The 19,559-nt window shown below is 36.1% G+C and overlaps 1 long non-coding RNA gene across 2 annotated transcripts; it reads right to left on the bottom strand.

The window, feature by feature from the left end:
* Positions 1–225: 225 nt before the first annotated feature.
* On the bottom strand, positions 226–18,587 carry LOC116844983. 2 transcript variants are annotated; one of them, XR_004378167.1, is made up of 3 exons: positions 14,868–18,587; positions 1,309–2,707; positions 226–956 (listed from the first exon to the last, which is right to left on the bottom strand). It is a non-coding gene; the product is annotated as an uncharacterized LOC116844983 (long non-coding RNA). The 2 variants fall into 2 exon arrangements; XR_004378166.1 differs by having other exon boundaries at positions 226–1,607; positions 2,560–2,707.
* Positions 18,588–19,559: the final 972 nt, after the last annotated feature.

The raw sequence follows: 19,559 nt of genomic DNA, 5'->3' as shown, positions 1-19,559 counted from the left end.
TATTTATGAGAAAGTGCTTATTCTATGAGTAATTATGAAAAATTATGAGAAAATTTAATTAAAGAACCTACGAAATGACAGGATCTGCGCGCAATATGCAGCCAATCTGTCGTCAAAGTCTGTTCGCAGACCCTGTCAACAGTCTGGCGGCAGATTGGGGACGCAGATGTCTATGGATCTGTCGACAGATCCTGCTCGGATTCAACAGATCCTGTCGACAGTCTGACGTCAGTCTGCGCGCAGATTGCTTACTGGGCAGTTTATTTAAAAGGAACAAACTATTTAAAACTGCAATAATCCTGACTCGGAAAACTAATATTTCTTTATGATATATTTCCTTGATTCTATCTTCTTATCTTTAATTCTTCACAAAAATTATTGTCAGTACAGAGACAGATTTTGCAATTCGGGACTGTTAAAAATTTTTAATAAATTTAATAATAGATGTGCTGAGTGTAATACATAACACACGCAACTACAAAAGTGAACTATACTAAACATTAAACATACCTTAAATGTGTTAAAAACTTTTAACAATTAAATTGCAAAATCCGATTTTGCACTAACATCATTCTTACATGAAGAATAAGATAAAACCACGTACTGTTTTCCAGCGATTATCGTGATACCCAATCAAGAATACATGCTATCAGCGCAATCAACGCATCATCTATTGAGTAGAAATAACCAAATTAATCCTAAAAATAATAGTTAAATTCATTACCTTTACTGTAAAAATGTAACAATGTTATCATTACCGTTACAAAAAAATAACGATCATTACCAAAAAGAAGTAATGGTAACGACGCTACAAGTTACACGTTACTTTTGATATTTTTAGTTATCACAAACTATCTAATGGACTATATGTATTATAAATGACGTTAAAGTGTAGTCTGCAACAAATACACCTCTACATAAATGATTGCATAAATGATTGGGAAGCACTGATTGATCTGAAACATGAACAAAAAAAATATTTTTTAATTTATATGAGTTCGTGCATCAATTAAACTAGAAGTACTATTAAAAACTGGAAATTGAGAAAAAATGGCAGTCAAATACTTTCTTTTAATTACTAAAATTTTTATCTCCTTTTATATGCAAAAAATTATTGTAAATATTGCCTTTATCGTAGTTTACTTTTTGAAGAAACATGTTTTTTATAGGCATGTCCAATTATAAAGTGATTTCTTTAACAGCTTTTTAGTTATTACTTCCGCAAATTTGAAAAATATGTTTTTGAGGAACGAATTTAAAATTTAAATTTTGTTATTTTATATTTAACTATAGATTCTATCTATTTACATTTAACCAACTATTCCAGAGCCATAGACTCTGGATATCCCCTATCTCTTCGACCAAGCAATCTTCTGTAGCATTTTTTTTTTCATTTTTACGAGCCATTTTAGCCTCTTGTGACTTATATAAATTTCGACGTTCAACCACTTCTAATCGTTCAGCATCACGCTAATTGACGCTCAAAATTTTTAGCTTGAGAATTAATTTTTATTCCCAGTACTTTCATTGTTACTTGATTTGTTATAAGAATATAAATTCTTCATTAAAAGTACGGGTCACTAGAAAAGCAGCAGTTTTTATAATTTCTGAAATGAAAAAAATATACTTTAGAGTAAATAGTCACACCGCAGTAAGCTCGTATTGTTGTTTCAGATATAACCAAAGCTCTATATGATACTTCGTTCTAATAAATTTTAAGAAAAAAGATCGTGAATTGGTCAAAAACTTCCTTTTTACCCGGGCATCTTGTTTTCTACTTGCGCACTGCTTCAGTTTACAGTTTATAGCTCCAACAAATATCCGAATTTTTATTAAGAACATTATGAATATATTGTCAAGGCTTCAGATTTTTAAAATATATAAAACAAGAAAAATCGGTTTTTTAACTCTACAAGAAAAAATACCTGTTTAATGCTTCTTCACCGCGACCATCTTGATTTATGATGACCAAAAAATAAATGCTAAAAAATTCTTGTAAAATATGTTGAAATAAAATGTTCACAAAATGACGCAATCAATTGAATAAATCTGTAAAATAAATAAATAGTCCAAACACTTTTCTGTTGTGCGCTCTAATAATCAATAAATTACTGTAAAGTTAACGTGATAGAAATATAAGAAAATTTAAATTAAAAAAGTATATTGTATGTCACATATGTTAATTTTACGGCGATCTTTTGATTGTTAAAGCACGAGCAAAGTGTTCGTGGATTATTTTATAGATATACTCGATCGATTGCGTCATTTTGTGAACATAGCATTTCATTTCAACATATTCTGCAAGAATTTTTAGAATATATTTTCTCACTTCTGATTTTCTCACTTCAATTAAAAATTTCGTGGCGAATAATTAGGAGCATTTACTTCAGATGACTTTTATTTAAGAACAAAATATCTTGTCCCCTATATTAAAAAACGTGCACGCCATTCATATAAGGTCTTTTGTACGATTCGTCAGTCCGAATAATATCCAAATACCGCGAACAGTCGATAGTAGAAAACGTGGTTAGAATCGTACTCATGAACTGTGCTACCTACATGAACGTTTCCTGCGGACGATCCTTCCGGCGTACCTAGCGACTACACGAAAAGCACGTACCCATTTTGTGCCATCCAACCATCCCGCCCGTGCGTTTTCGTGACTGACGCCGATCAACGAGGTCGCAGCTTTCGTTGAAGTGTCGAACTGTAAAGGACAGAGAAAGAGAGTGTGTGTGTGTATGTGTTGTATGTGTGCATGTGTGCACACGCGCGCATAAGCTGGACGAGGAGATTGGGGGGAGCAGAAATTCTCGGTAACTTTCCCTCCTACGCACGAGTGGTCACGAGGGACGCAAGACGCGGCCTGAGTAGAGAAACGGTGGAGTGGATGTTAGCGATTGGATCAAGCGTGATTTTTCAGTAGTTACGATTTAATCGCCGATAACGTGCCTCCGTGTTCATCCTGCCGTCCGTCCACCCTCCCGCCTTCCTCTGACCTAGCATAGAGATTACGCACGTCGTATTTCAAGTTAAGATCATCGTCGCTCGAGTTGCATCTCGCACACGCCTCTTCAGACTGCCGCCAACAAACAGCTCGACTCGAGGTGATATTTTTTCACATGATTCAACGTGGTTTAGAGATCAAATGTGATGATGTATTGAGAAAAAATTCTTGAAAATTTATTCGTGGAATATCAAGTTTATCGATAACAATAAAGTTTGTTTCTATAAAATAAACTAATATATCCAAAAAGTAAAATTTTAAATATTGTTTTCTCAATGTATCGAATTTTATCAAACGAATCAAAGTAAACTTGAATGATCGTTGCTCAAACGATCCTTCGCTTGAAAGAAGCTTCAATTTTGAACGAAGAATGATACAAGAGAGAGAGTCAAAGCAGACCTGAACAATGATTTGTTCTCGGATCGTTAATCTTGTGTTTAAAAGCGTAAATATGATTATCTCAGTTAGACATTACTAATCCTTTAAAGCATTTCTAAACAAACCAGGTGCTATATTCTATATACATTTACCGATAACTATCGGTTCAATATGTGTCGTTTTGCGCAGCTATTTTATAATATAATTATATCTGCGCAAACTGAACCAATAGTTATCAGTAAATGTGTACAGAATACAGTCCCAGGTCAGATTTTTGTTAGCTATCTTCAGGTATATATCGTCACAAGCTATATCTGTTATTCAAACTCTTAGTCCGTCTTTAATATTGATTTCGAAACTTTATTGCATAAAATACTCCTTAACAAGTTTAAACTTTCTCGAATCCTTCGACAGGATTCATATTCCAAAACGCTAGTAATGTGCTAAACGGTTATTTTTACTAAACGGTTATAACAGTTACTGTTACTTTAAAATAATTATTAGTTAATAGTTCTAGTTATTTAAACAGTTGTTCGGTTAAATGGTTACTAACAGTTTACTAATGTTAGCAGACAAATTAATCGGTTAGTCAGGTCAACGTATTAAGTTGTTATTGCTCTTGTGAATAATTATCCGAACTTGAAACATTATATTATTACGCAAAAACTAATAACTAATAACTAATAAACAGTTAAGGCATAATCTTTAATCGTTGTTGTTTGACATTTATTCAGTTACCAATTAGAGAGTTCATTTCTGGACAAAGAAATTATTATGACATTGTTTAAAATGGATTCCCCAATTACTGCTCTGCAGAGAACAAGAGGGAATAAGTTGCAAACGATTAGTCAGTTAACAGATAAACAATTAATTTGTGTCTTCAAATTTTATAACATTTACTAAAGTTATTTTTCGACAGCGAAAAATAACTTTACTTAGTAATAAATATATAACGTATTTATTACTACTAAATGCTCTTAGCACACCGTAAATTTTTCTGAAGTCTGAAAGATTGGCTCTTTTGTTATATTTTTCTTTCGTCGTGTCGCACTATCTCATTATATTTACCATTATTTTTGCGTATTATTACAGTGCGTATTGAAAATATTCAACGATGTACATATACTTGGTTTCTTTCTGGTCCCGTAATGCGTTTTCTGACAGACGCAACGGGGAATCGGATCGGTCCCATCGATACGGGCCCCGCTAGCAACCTTTCTAATCCGTTGAACGAGTTGATGTTTTCGCTTTAGCTAGTAGATAGTAACAGACATACTGCCTAGCAGAAGGGGCAAGGACGACCGAGGCCGACTAAGGCTCGCCTGCGTCGCCAGTCGCATGCAAGGAAGTCAACTTGGGAGAGAAAGAGAGAGAGAGAAAAAGAATACGTGTGTATGTTGCGCGTAGTGAGAAGAAGAAAGAGCGAGAGAGAGAGAAAAGAGGAAAGGTAAAAGAGAGAGGAAGGAGAGACCGATTGGCGGACTAAACAGCAACGACCGCACGCTCGCATTTGTGTGCGTGCGGTTGCATGATGCCACCGACACCGGATCTTGAGGAGTCGTACAGGTAGGAGATGTGGGATTTTGTGAAGCGTATATTGCGTTGCGAAGGGGGAAGGGGGAATCCTTTCAACGCGAGAGATCACACTAGTGGTCTGTTCTTTTCAGCTGCACTGCTGAACTGGTGCAATAAGTTAGAGTGAGAAAACATATACTTGTCTCACTTTAACTTATTGCATCAGTTCAGCAGTGCAACTGAAAAGAACAGACCATAGGTTAGAAAATACTAGCACTAAAGTTAAATTTCGTGATTTAACGTCACGATTAGAACAAAATCGATATTTCGGGATTTTCCATGTACTCTCTCCTTTGTCATCTTCAATTAAATACGAAGAACTGATTCAGTGATTCGATTAACCTTGAGTTATCCGCGTGAGAGAAAGAAAGAAAGAGAGAGTCTCTATTAAATATACTTAATATACAAACATAAAAAGATTTTCATGCAGTTTCAAATTCAAGGGGGAGGAGGAAAGGAGGTTATTAAAAATAAATCATTTTTTATCCACTGATTGAACCTTAACTAATCATTAGAAATTGTTTCTGAAACTTCTCAAAACAGAAAATAACTATTAGTCTATCAAATTCAAGAAAATTTATAAAAATTGAGATTTATTATTGATAGTTGAAATAATTATATAATTTTTTTAAGATATGTATCTTTGATGTGTCTTTAAAATAAAATTAATTGCTTATTTATGTTTTATGAGAGGTAAGTACTAAAGAATTTTAGTTTTTAGTTTTATATAATATATACATATTTAGAGTTTTTGATCTTCAATGTTAAGTTTTTCTCAATTTGATACTTCGATATTTCAGCGTTCAATTATTAATATTAATAAAATATGATGAATTACTACATGAAAACGTCTCAGTTAGCATATACCGTTTAGAAACGTGTGGGAAACATTTTACAAACGGTTATGAAATGGTATATACGTTTAGAAAACATATGTGAAACCAATATATGCTACTAAGGATAATGTGCCCCAACTATAAATATAGAAAATAACAAATTGATATAAGACACTGACATAAGACATAATTAATTAAAAAGAATTTTTTTTCTTATTCAAAATATCTGAACATTATAATTTTACATAATATATTTATCACACAATTACTTGTGTAATAAATATTTACACATATACGTACTTGGTTAAGTATATTGATCTCACTTCTTTTTTTAAATTAAATTAATTTAAAACATCTGTACTTTGTTTAAGTTAATATGTACTTTTCGTTTTTGTTTTGATAATTTTTGTAGTTTTGATAATTTTTGTTTTTTTAAACTATTCAAGAGCCAAATTATCAGAACACATTATATTATATATTATTGGAAATTATTGATTAATTATTTGCTTTTTTCTGATAAAAATGACTTTTTTACTACAGCCATAAGAAAGTTATGAATGTCTGGATAGCTTAATATAATAGCTATCCAGAAAGCTATTAGAAAAAACATATACGCACAATTCAAAGCATAAAATCAATAAAATGCACAAATTATTTGTTATTTTTCACTTACTATGTATAAAAGAATAAAATCATTTTTCTCGAATTATTAAATTGATACATCAATTGATAAAACATCATCTCATCCGACGAAGCTACAGGAGCAAACAACATTTAAACAACTAGTTGCCCACATGTTTATAGCATCAAAATTTTCTCTGAATTATTTTTATTTTTCCAAATATCCAAGTCCAAAATTTTTTGTTCGCGAAATAAATTTATAGAACTAAAACACCTAGCCAAACCGAAGCTACAAAAGTAAGTGTATTCAAGAAATTAGTTTCTCACATAATTATGGTATTAGAATGTTCTTCATTATTTGCTTTCAAGATATCCAAATCTCAAGTTTTTTGCTCATAAAATAAATTTAAGAAAAAACGTTAAAAACATTATTTAAGACAAAATGCTATCCAACAAAATAAAGTCCTACAAGACTATAAAGTATATTAAAGAAATTAGTTTCTTGCACCAGTATGGTACCAAAATGTTCTCTGAATTATTTGCTTTAAAAATATGTAAATCCTGAATTTTTTACACAGGAAATAAATTTAAAAAATGAAAAAATGTCATCCAACCAAATTTAAATTACAGAGAAGTGAAGTGCGTTAAAAAAATTAATTAAACGCACGACTATAAAGCACCATAATATTGTCTAGATTATTTGCCTTCAAAATATTCAAGTTACGAAATTCTTGCTCGCGAAATAAATTTAAGAAATAACAAAATACCATTTAGCCAAATCAAAACTACAAAAGTGAATTGCATCCGTTTTGTAAGAGACGAAAGGACTCACCCAAAAAAAGCATCTCGTTTTATTAGTGGCGAAAGAACTCATTCTAAAAAAGCACGCCGATATGGAGTTTAAAACTTTCTTGAGGTAAATTATGGAAACATATTTTTATAGGCTAACTACTTTTGACGATCCTTGTTTAAATGTTTTATTTAAATAGAATGTCAATATTGTTTTTAACTGTTTTTCACAAAATAGATTTTCAATTATTTCATTTCATTATCATAGCAATTCATCATAGTATTGTCATAGCAATCGTAATTTCATTAAAGCTTAACTTTTTGGAAAAGCGCATAAAATAAATGTACAAATAAAAATGAAATATAAATTTTCTGTAACATTGTCGTAAAATAATTCAGGAAGCCAGCATAAAAACTAGACATACTTTCGATGTACGCGACTAAAGCGAGTGTGCTATGAAAACGTAGTGCCGCGCCGCTTGCATGATTTTTATCATTTTTCGCCATAAACTGTCTCTACGAAAAATTAAAAAAAAATATATGTTGAAGCAGGTATGTTTAAGGTTTTTTTTTTTTGAAAAAACGTACGACTATAGCGCAACTAAAGCTATAAGAGTACTTTCAAAAAATTAATTATACCAATTACAGTTACATTGTAATGTTCCGTGATTAATTTGCTCTCGACACATCTTAGTCTCAAATATTTTACTTACGCAATAAGTAATATAGATGATATATAGGGTGTCCCATTTTAAAATATGTACCCTAATAAGGGTACTTCTTGTTCTTCAATCAAGCATACTCAGCAAAAATATTTCAGACAAAAGTTATCGAGTTCAAAGGGGGACATCTGAAGGTGGTCTTGACTTTGACCTTAGAGGTCATTTTGAAGGTTTATTCAAAGATCAACTTTGCTTTTTAAATAGAAACATCTACTTTTTATTACGGGATTTTATTCTATGCAAAGAAACTAATAACTTTTGTTTAAAAAAAATTTTTATACGATCTCTATTTTCTAAGATATTTACGGAAATATCTACAAAATTATTGGTTTCAATAATTTTTTACTCGAATTCTATCAACTTTACCGAAAAATAGCAAGAGATAAAAATTGTTTATTTTTTTCTCATAGAACTCTGAGAATTTTTTCAGAATTTTCTAATTAACTTCTTAGTACTGCATTTTCTTGCAGTACTAAAAAGTTTATAAAAAATTCTGAAAAAGTTCTCAACTCTATCAAAAGAAAATGTCCCTCTCAGATATCCCCCTCTGAATCCGACAACTTTTGTCTGAAACATTTTTGCTGAATATGCTTTGCTGCAGAATTATCAGGGTACATCTTTTAAAATTTATACCTTGTATAATCGATATATAATCATCTATACAATTTATTTTACGACTAAAAAATTCTAGATTAGGATATATCGAGAGCAAATTAATATCAAAGAATATTACAATATAGCTGTGTAACTAATTTTTTTACATTTATTGCGGAAGCAAAAAATTCGGTACTTAAATAACTTAAAGGCAAATAACTCAGAGAACATTTTAGCGGTATAGTCATTAGCGAGTAACAAATTTCTTTAATATACTTACTAACTGTAGTTTCAGTTTAACTGGATGATATTTTATCGTTTTCAAATTTATCTCGCGAGCAAGAATTTTGTCACTTGGATATCTTAAAAACAAGTAATTCAAAGAACATTTCGATGTTATATTCTCGTTTATCTACTATTTTCTTTAATATACTTTACTCCTGTACTTTCGGCTTGACTGGATTTTATAATTTTTTTAATTTATTTCCCGTGCAAAAAGTTCAGGACTTGAATATCTTGAAATCAAATAATTCAGGGAACATTTTAATGCTATAATCTCTCTCGTGCAAGGAATTAATTTCTTTAATACACTCTTGTATTAAACTCTTGTATTAACTTTAATGTACTCTTGTAGCTTTGGTTTAGCTGGATGGCATTCTGTCCTTTCTTAAATTTATTTCGCAAGCAAAAAATTTGGGACTTAAAATTATTGGATATTTTGAAAGCAAATAATTCAGAGAGCATTTTAGTACCATAGTCGTGCGAACATCTAATGTCTTTAATGCACCTTACTCTCATAGATTTGATTGGGCTGGATAGCATTTCATCGTTTTATAAATTTATTTCCTGTGCAAAAGATTCTGGACTTAAGTATATTGAAAGCAGGTAAGTCAAAGATTTTGATGTTATAAACATGGAAGCAACTAATTTTTTAATGCCTTTATTCCTGTAACTTTGATTAGATAAAGATATTTTATGGTACCAATTTAATCATTCGAAAAAAATGACTTCTTTTGCAAATAACAGTAAAAAATAACATATAATTTGTGCATGTTTTATTTTCTGCTTTGGTTTACATATATACGTTTTTCTCTAATGGCTGGATAGCTTAATAACACATATTGGGTTTTACGATCGGCCCAGTAATGGGCCAGTATTGATTGCCAAACTTGCAGTGCTGGCGCAATGCTGGTAAAAGTTGGTACAACACTGGCTTCTATCTGGATGATACTTGGGTCCATGGCTCGTACCAGATCTGGCCCAACACTAGCTACCGACATTGGTCCAATGTTGGGTGTCATATGTCAATGTCCATCCGATACTGGCTACTGATATCGGCCCAATGTTGCATACCAGAATTAGTCCCACACTGCCCAGACAGCACAAAAAAATATTTATATATATTTTTCTTTCTTTTTTCTGAATTTTTCTTAAATTTTCCATTTTACTGTTTTATATGCTAATTAATTCAATTTAAATTGTATTTCAAAAATTTGCTTATCATTGCTGAGATTTGAACCTGGGACCTCTGGTTCTCAAGTCGTTTACCTTACCTACTGCACTACTGTCACTTTGATTGAAAAATACTTAATGTTGTATACATATGATATATCCATGTACAAAGACAAAAAAAAAGTATATTTAAAAAATATTTACTTATTTTACAAGTAAATAAAATACAAATAAATCGTTTTGTAAATTTAAATAAATTGTTTTCTGATAATAAAAGGAACTTTAATTTGGAACACAAAAAAGATATTTTTAATATTAGAAAATAAAAAGATACTTTTAATATTAGAAACTTTAATTTGAAATACAAAAAAGATATTGGGTTGGGGGAGCGGTGCACTTGGACACGGTGCATTTGGACACAGCCAATCATAGCACCGTGTGATTAGAGACATTTGTAGGGTTCCTTGGAACAGCGACTTGTGATTGGACTGTGTCCAATTGCCCCGTGTCCAACTGATATACACCCATTGAGTTGGCCAATAAGTCCGTGCGGTTTTTTTCGATAGATGACTTCAAGGCACTCTGCTAAGCTTTATCTTCAGTCGAAAGTCTTGAAAGCGTATAATCATTGACAGATTACATTTCAACATGCATTTAAAAATATACGTAAAGATTGCTTGTGTACCTTGTGTGTTTTGCGTCATCTGAAAGTGGATAACCAGAACGAGCATTTTCAGCATATTATGCTTTTTTATTTTAAAAAAGGCAAAACCGCGGCGTAAACCTGTAAAAAGATTTCTGCAATATACTAGTATAGTGAGGATGTCGTGAAAAAAAAAGTGTGCCAAAAGTGGTTTGCGAGATTTCGTTGCGGAGATGTTTCCGTCAAAGACAAACCACGCTTAGGCCGACCAAATGAAATCGACAGCGACAAATTGAAGGCGGTAATCGACACCAATCCACTACATGACGCGAGAGATTGCAGACGTTCTCCAAATATCGAAATCGAGCGTGAGAAACCATCAACTTGGTTATGTTAACCGTTCCGATGTTTGGGTTCCGCACGAACTGAGCGAAGCTCATTTAATCCAATGCATTTCCATCAACGATTCACTCGGAAAACATGAGAAAAGCGATCCATTTCTGAAGCGTATAACTCTACGACGAAAAATAAACCGTCTACAATAACATCAAGCGCAAAAGATCGTGGGGACAGCACAGAGAACCGCCGGCGAACAAGGCGGCAGGATTTCGAAGGTAGAGCTTCACCCGAGCAGATCATGCTCTCAATTTGATGAGATTGGAAGGGTGTTGTGTTCTACGAGCTACTTCCGAAGGACAGAACGATCAATTCAGATGTGTACTGTAGTCAGCTGGACAAATTGAATGTAGCGATCCACGAGAAGCGTCCAGAATTGGTGAATCGTAGAAGCGTCGTCTTTCACCATGACAACGCTAGGCTGCACACATCTCTACAAACCCGACAAAAATGATTGGCGCTAGACTGGGATGTCTTACCACGTTATTCTCCAGACCAGTCCGTATTCTCCAGACATTGCACCTTCAGATTACCATCTATTTCGCTCCCTTCAGAATTTCTTGAATAGAAAGCACTTCGTTTCTGAGGAAGCTGTCAAACGACATTTGGAACAGGTTTTTTGTCGAGAAAGACAGGAAGTTCTTTGAACGAGGAATTATGAAACTGCCCGAAAGATGGCAAAAGATAGTAGATAACAACGGCCAATACATAATTGAAAAAGTAATAATTTTAAAGTTATTACCTTCTATAAAAATAATCATCGATCATTTATAAGTAAAAAACCGCACGGACTTATTGACCAACCAATATTTTTAATATTAGAAAATAATTTATTTAGATTTATAAAATGATTTACTTATTTTATTTACTTTTAAAACAAGCAAATATTTATTTAAACATAGTTTTTACATTTTAAAAAACTAATTTTATTTTTGTAAAGAAATAATTTGCTTATTCTTATATATAGATATTTTAAATAAAAAAAAATAATTTTTTTCTTTAGAAATTCATAATTTTACAGCTTATTTTACAAATTTAAAAAATATTACTGTAGAAATAAGGTTGTAAAAGGTGGAAAAATAATTCCACAAATTGTCGATGTTAATTAAAATTTAATATATACGGGTTTATCGGAACAATGACTAGAAGAACCGTTTCGCACAATAAATTCATTGGCTTTTCCTGTCTTGTTTACTTCTTCGGCGATCTCGTCTCGTCTCTGTGTGTCACCTCGTCATCTCAGTTTATATCTCAATTGTCACGAACGTGATCGTCAATATAAATAATAATACAGGAGTTATACATTTTTCGAACGCTTATACAAAATCTTTTTCTTACACTCGGCCGTCCTGACCGAACAATCTTTCTGAGTGTTCATACATTCGGCTTCGCTGTCGAGCGGATCGTCACCATCGGAGCCCACCCCGGGCTTCATGAAATCAGCGGCCGATGCCGTTTGCAGAGGTCCCTCATGTTCGTCAATTTTATGCACCAAATATCAATCGTTACGCAGAATTCTAGTAACCTCGTAGAGTCCAAGATACTTATGAAACAGCTTTAATTCTGGGTCTCGCTGAGTTCGCCTAATTACGACGAGGTCATCCTCACGATAACATAATGCCTTCTTTCTCGTCTTATCGTAGCTCTTCTTATTCTCTTGCTGTACTTCCGCGATATTCTCTATCGCCCGTCTTCTCAGCTCATCTCGGTCACCTTGAAATAAATTAATCTCCTCATGTTGCAAAAGAGCCGTATGTCGGAGCCGGATCGTCGCAAATGCGCGGATTGACACTAAACAAAAGAAGAAATGACGCCATGCCAATACTTCTATGCAACGTAATATTCAAACATTGCTGCGTCGTATTCAAATACTTGTACCATTCGCCAGATTTCGAAGCGGACAACGTCGTCAGTAATGTGATTAACGTCCAGTTAACCCTTTCAACTTGTCTGTTACCCCGCGGTACCCCCGTAGTAATCAAAGAATGCTCAATGCCTTCATGCCGACAATATTCTTCGAACTCCTTGGAAGTAAACGCGACGCCTGTTGAATCCGAAACTATTCTCCTAGGGTTCCCAAAAATAGCAGACTGTTTTTTCAATCGATCTATCACCTCCGCGGCGCCCGTTGATCTGGTCGCGTACAACCACACAAATTTGAAGAAAATATCAACAACAATGAAAACGTGGGCATAGCTTTTCTTCGTCGATGGCAACGGATCCAAATGATCAATGTGGAGAGTATCTAATGATATACCTCCTTTCCCAATAGGGTTGAGCATACCCTCCTGCTTCCCTTGCTTCCGTTCGGCTAAGATACAGGCGACGCAATTACGTACGACCATTTCTACCTTAGATCGCAATCCAATAGTCATTGCACAGCAGCGCTTCAGTCTTAGCGGCTGAAAAATGCCCTCGTTCATGTGCTTTTCGTATTATCTGCATTTGTATTAATTTAGGCACAACAAGGCGTGCCTCATCCTCAACCTTCTTATACAGAAGTTCTCCTCGCAAAGCATAATTGTTTGCTCGTCCTTGTCTCATAGAGTCCAAAATCAGTCTCACCTCGTTGTTCTTTTGTTGAGCTTTCTTAAGACGAGCCATCAATCCCTTTTCACAGTCGTCAACAACCAGATAAAAAGAGAGAGGATTCCTGCTCAGCGTGTCTACGTGGAGCATACTTTTACCCGGCCGGTGCTCTACTGTATAACGAAATTCCTCCAACAACAAAGCCCATCGGACTACACGCACGCAGAGATCTTTTTTGCTCATCGTAAACGCAAACGCACGACAGTCAGTTACAATTTTAAAATCTATACCGAAAAGAAATAGATGCGGAATTGCTTAAGTGCTTTAATAATTGCGAAGACTTCCAACTTATAGCTTGAATATTTCTACTTCGCTAATGTAGTTTTGCTGCTCGCATAGTAAACAGAATGTAACAACTGATCCTCGCTATTTCGCTGTAAGAGAATTGCCCCGTAACTATATTTTGACGTATCTGTGTGCAATTCGGTCTCAGCGCCTACGCGGTATAAACTTAACACCAGATGGTCACATAAAAGAATCTTCAGTTGACTAAATGCATTTCTCTCCGCCGCTTCGAAACAAAAACTAGCTTGCGCCCTCAAAAGATCGGACAATAGCCGCGTGATCGCCATGTATCTCGGAACGAATTTACGGAAATATCCCGTCAGTCCTAAAAACGCTTGTACCTGACGAATGGTTTTGGGTATAGGGAAATGCCTTATAGCTTTGGTTATAGCCTTACGTTCAGACGGTCGGACGCCTATCACATGTCTAAGAAATTCGACCTCCCTTCAAAAAGCAACATTTATGCCAATTTATCAACAAGCCGGCGTGACTAACAGTAAGGATTACTCTCATAAGATTTCTCAGACCATCATCAAAATCGTTGGAGAGCACAATCAAATCATCCATGTAAATTAATATGTTATACCGTCCCTTATTAAATCTCTAAAGATCGCGTTAACATACCTCTGGAAAACGGAAAGCGAATTGCAGAGACTGAAAAGTACCCTCAAAAATTCGTTGTGGCTATCAGGGATGATGAACACGGTATATTTCACGCTCGCCTCATCCACTCGTACATGAAAAAAACCATTCTTCAAATCAATAGTGCTGTAAACTTTAGCGCCCTGTAATCTATCGAGCTGATCTTCAATCAGCAGCAAAGGATACCGGTCTTTTATTATCTTTATATTTAATAGTCTATAGTCTACCCAAAGTCAATACGAGCCATCCCTTTTCTTCACCAGGGCTAGCATAATCAAACAAGGAAGGGCGAATAATCTCTTGCCTTTCCCACTCTTCAATTTGATTGTTAACAATACCTTTCGAATGGTGATAAACGCCTCGCACGCTGATACACGGATTCGTCGTCCTTCACAATAATAGTCATTTTTATATCCATTTCGCACGCTTGATTCGGCCTGTAATCTTTAATTAACGTCGCAACGGCGTGTCTACATTCAGGATCTTGGATATGTTCTATATCTATCTCATTCGGCCCATATGTATCTTCTATATCAATCTGAAGTATCTCAAGCAAATCATCATCGTCGACTGTTTGTTCAGAAATCGGCTTAATCGTAACTGTTTCGAACAGCCTTAGGCGGTGAGCGGCTAGTTCATATGCCGTCGAACGTTCGTCGACTACTATAGTCGATTGCGCGAGTATAGATCGTGCTCTCCTATTCAGGAGCCTCGTAAGATGGTGTGAGGAAGTACAAGAGTGCTCTTGTGGATAAGAGCACGGCGTGACCCAGGGCACGCGTGGAATTGCCCGGCGCCTCCGCGCTAGAAAGAAATCCCCCTTTCGGAGGGTAATGATCACTCAGAGTATTGAGACACGTATCCGTCTTCTTTGTGAGTGTCGGAGTCTAGTCTGAACAAGATTCAGCTCAGATTGGCGAGGGAGCAACAGAGGCTGAATCTGAGGTGTTGGACTGGTGAGCGTTGCTCGCCTGAACAGTCGCGCACGCGGCGAATGCTATGTCTCGCAGTGAGAGCCTAAACGCGAATGTAACTCTGAATCGCGTACGCAGCCGAGGCGTGGCTTGACGTTGACGTACGTTGACTACCGCGTGCGTGACGAACGCTAAGTCTCGTCGAGACGAGAAGCGAATATTCCTCGCGTATGGAGTCGCAGATGCGACGACGTAGGAATCTTGAGTAGACTTATGCCAGCGATCGTGTGTCGCGGGAGCGCTATGCTCCTGGCAGGGAAGTAATAGCGAGCGTATCTCGCGTGAGAGCTGCGACCCTGGCAGCGAAGCAATAGCGAGCGTGTCTCGCGCGGAGTCGTGAGCCCGACAATAAGCTCGTTCAGCCCGAATACCCGGTGCGTGCACTGTGGGAGATGTCGCGAAGTGAGACGTCCACCGCGGTGGAGGCGTCCAAGTAATCCGAAGTGGTCGCGCGAAGCCTTCTCTCAATTCTGGATCGTATTGAGAAGGTGGCGATCCGTGGAGTCACCTAGACACTCCGTAACCTAAATGCCAACGTGTCTTCGGACGACACTCTAGAGGCAATAGCCCAACGTGCAAACGCACTCTAAAAGGCTGCGGAGAGTTGTGTAAGTCCTAAACATAAATGCCAACGTATCTACGACACTCTAAAGACAGTGAAGATCGATGCAGATATCCAAAAGGAATACCTCTGGCGAGGCAAATGCCCAACGTGTTTGCGCACTCAAGAAAGCGATATGAAACTAGAGTTTAAAAAAATACCTCAACGAGGCAGTGACGTGATGTGCAACCGTAGTCAAAAGGCTGGTGAAAGGCAAAAGGCCTCGAGTGGTCTCGCGCGGCGCCTTATATAGGCGCCGAAGCGAGAATTAACCGCGAGAAGCGGTTCCGGCTGACGCAATCGCCGCGTCGCGGCGACGGCGTGCACTGGCGGCGGGAGGCCGGCGACCGCGAGTTGAGCGACGCCTGGGGCCCGGCCGCCCGCCGTACACGCTCCGCACGGACACCCAGCTGCCGTCCGGAACAGTAACTATGCCTCGTCTAACGTTAGTTTCCACTATATCTAGATAATCTGTACTAATTAGCAACTTATGTCGCGACACTGCATCCGAAACGACTCTAATGAGCATCAGGGAAGAATGTCCGTCAACAGTAAGCCTCGCGTGAAACTCTCCTAAAGTAGTTATTTCGCCAGATCCCACGCCCGAAAAACGAACTTTAGTTGTTTGGGATTGAGGTGACCCTATCTCTACATACTGATCCGCATGCATAAGAGAGATATCGCTGCTTGTATCTATAAGCGCTTCGACTTTTATTCCATTTATTAGAACATCCTTAGTATACTTCTTTCGCGAAGAGAGTGTTACGGCACAAAAGTTTCCAGTCACAACGATCTTCTTCTGATATTTCGAGGTCACGTGCCCGAATTCTCCGCACTCAAAACATTTCGTACCCAAAGCTCACGATGGGCAACTAGCACCAAGGTGATCTCGCGCGCCACATTAAAACATCGCTTAATGTTTGGCATTATTTTCTTTCTCTCAACGTAACCGTCGTTGTTGTTTATCCTCTCACTATCCGCCATCCTGCTCTCTCGCTCCATCGTCATCGATCTACCCGTTCGTCTGTCCGCTCGATTCAAATTCGTATGACAATCGCGCAATGTTACGGTTCTGAGTGCCTCTAATAACGATTCTGTTTCAGCAAATCGTTGTATACATGCCTGATTTTGCAATATATTGTCTGGTATACCATCTATAATATAATCTATAATCTCATCGGCTTCAACCGGCACATGATTCCCTAAAATAACTTTCTCGTGAACGTATTCGTGGAAAGTCTCATCCTTTCTCCAAACACGCGCTTCGAATTTTTTACGCTTTGCTATTCTACTCTATCGGTGGCAAAACATCGCTTTTATCTCGTCAAGTAGAGCGTTAAAATTTATGCCGATAAATTCGGGCCTCGAATGAAACCACTCAAGAGCCTTTTTTCAATCTCATCCCGATTATGATTTTGGCCTGATCATCTCCCAGCTGATATGTCGTTTTTAGAAGTTTTATTTGTTTCTCTCAAGTATCAAAGTCGCTAGAAGTACCGTTGAAGTCCGCCAACAAATCTGCGATCGTCGTCAAATTCAATCGCGAATACACCGCACCATCGCCGCCATCCGCAGCTACTCTTCTCCGCTAGCCACCCTGGCCGTCCCGCTCTCGCAACAAAGCGATTTCATATCGGGCAAGCTCAAGTTCGCGTATAGCGAGCTCCTTCTTACGTCGACATACTTCGAGCTCCCGCCGATGCACATCCTCATAATGAGGATCGTTCTCATCGAAACAATCACCACTAGCCTCTTCCCGGAGGCACTCCTCCAACCACTCATCCAGCGGGTCTGCGTCTATCAAACAGGCAACGAGCTTAGCTTTGCCTCCCGTCGTGGATAACCTATGTGATTAGCTCCTTGAGCCTAACCACAGTGGGATCCGCCATAGCCACCGTCGCAAAACACCCGTAGCCGGTACGCGTCACAGCCTCCTCGTCGTCAGTTCACTGCACGCGCAATCGTCGTCCATCTGCGACTTCTACGACTCTACTGCCTCTTCGTAAATACAGGCAATGTCCCACTCCTCCACTCGCACCTTCAGGCTCCTTGCAACTTCTCAAAATATCTTACTCAAAGCTCCTTTTCGCAAAAGACAGTATCATCTTTCTTCGTAGGTCGTCACCAAACGAGTTCTCTCTCGATCCCGGCTGAGCCCCCAAAATATTTGTAGAAATAAGATTGTGATAGAGAAATAATTTCACAAATTGTCGATATTAACTAAAATTTAATATATACAAGTTTATCAGAACAATGAGTAGAAGAACTGTTTCGCACAATAAATTCGTTGACTTTTCCCGTCTTGTTTACTTCTTCGGTGATCTCGTCTCGTCTCTGTATGTCGCCTCATCATCTCGGTTTATATCTCGATTGTCACGAACGTGATCGTCAATACAAACAATAATATCGGAGTTATGCATTTCGAACGCTTATACAAAATCTTTTTCCTACATTACTTCATATTTATTACATATTTTGTAAAATTTAACAAATATTTTTTTCAGTTAAGAAATTATATTTAACAAAATATATTTCTTTAATTTAAAGAATTTCTTTTCAGTGTATATATATTACCAATTTAAATTTCGATTTTCTTATTTCCTCATTAATTTAAAAATTATAAATAATTATATTTATTTTTTATGTAATATTTATAGAAATATTTACACACACAAAATATTACTACAAATATTTATTTTTTGTTTACTATAAATATTATATAAAATATTTAGTCTATATTTTAGTAATATTTTGAATAAAAATTTTGATACTTTTTCCTTTATGTATATAAAATATTTATATGATATTTTTAAAACATAATTCGAAATAAATATTTATAAATACTTATCATAAATATTGTGTGCTGTCTGGGCGGTCGCTGGCATTTACCTGACATTAGTTAACTTACAAGGGGAGGACCAGGTGACTCACCCTGGGATTTCGACCCCAATTTTTTTAATTATTCTGGAGATGAAAAAAAAGATACGTGTCCCGGCGTTTGATTGAATAGGCCTTAGTTTCAGAATAATAAATTTGTGAAAATTGGCCACATCCGAAGCGCGCCATATGAGCCTTCCCGGTAACTGTACTTTCAACCAGTGCAATTGGCTTCGTGAGTTAAGTGCTTGCTTCATAATTTGTAAGATCCAAGTTCGCTCACGGAGGTGAGCAATAATTTTTTTTTTAATGAGTGTTTTTATTTATTTTTATTTATTTTGATGATATTGATATAGTATGCAAATTTTTGAAATAGAAAATTTAATTTAATATCACATTCTAAACATTAATTTAAATTTAATTTTAAGGGAATTTTAATTCAAGTAATAATATTTGAAATAATAAATAAGTAATAATAATAATATATAAGTTATTTGTAATGGATAACATATAAAGGCAACGTATCTAAATTTTCAAATTGTTTAAATTTAAAATTTAATTGAAAATAATATTAACAG

Source organism: Odontomachus brunneus, unplaced genomic scaffold (genome assembly GCF_010583005.1).
Source record: "Odontomachus brunneus isolate Ranch 3 - 2012 unplaced genomic scaffold, Obru_v1 Obru_scaffold_048, whole genome shotgun sequence".
NCBI lineage: Eukaryota > Metazoa > Arthropoda > Insecta > Hymenoptera > Formicidae > Odontomachus > Odontomachus brunneus.
This window is presented reverse-complemented; position numbering and strand designations above follow the sequence as displayed.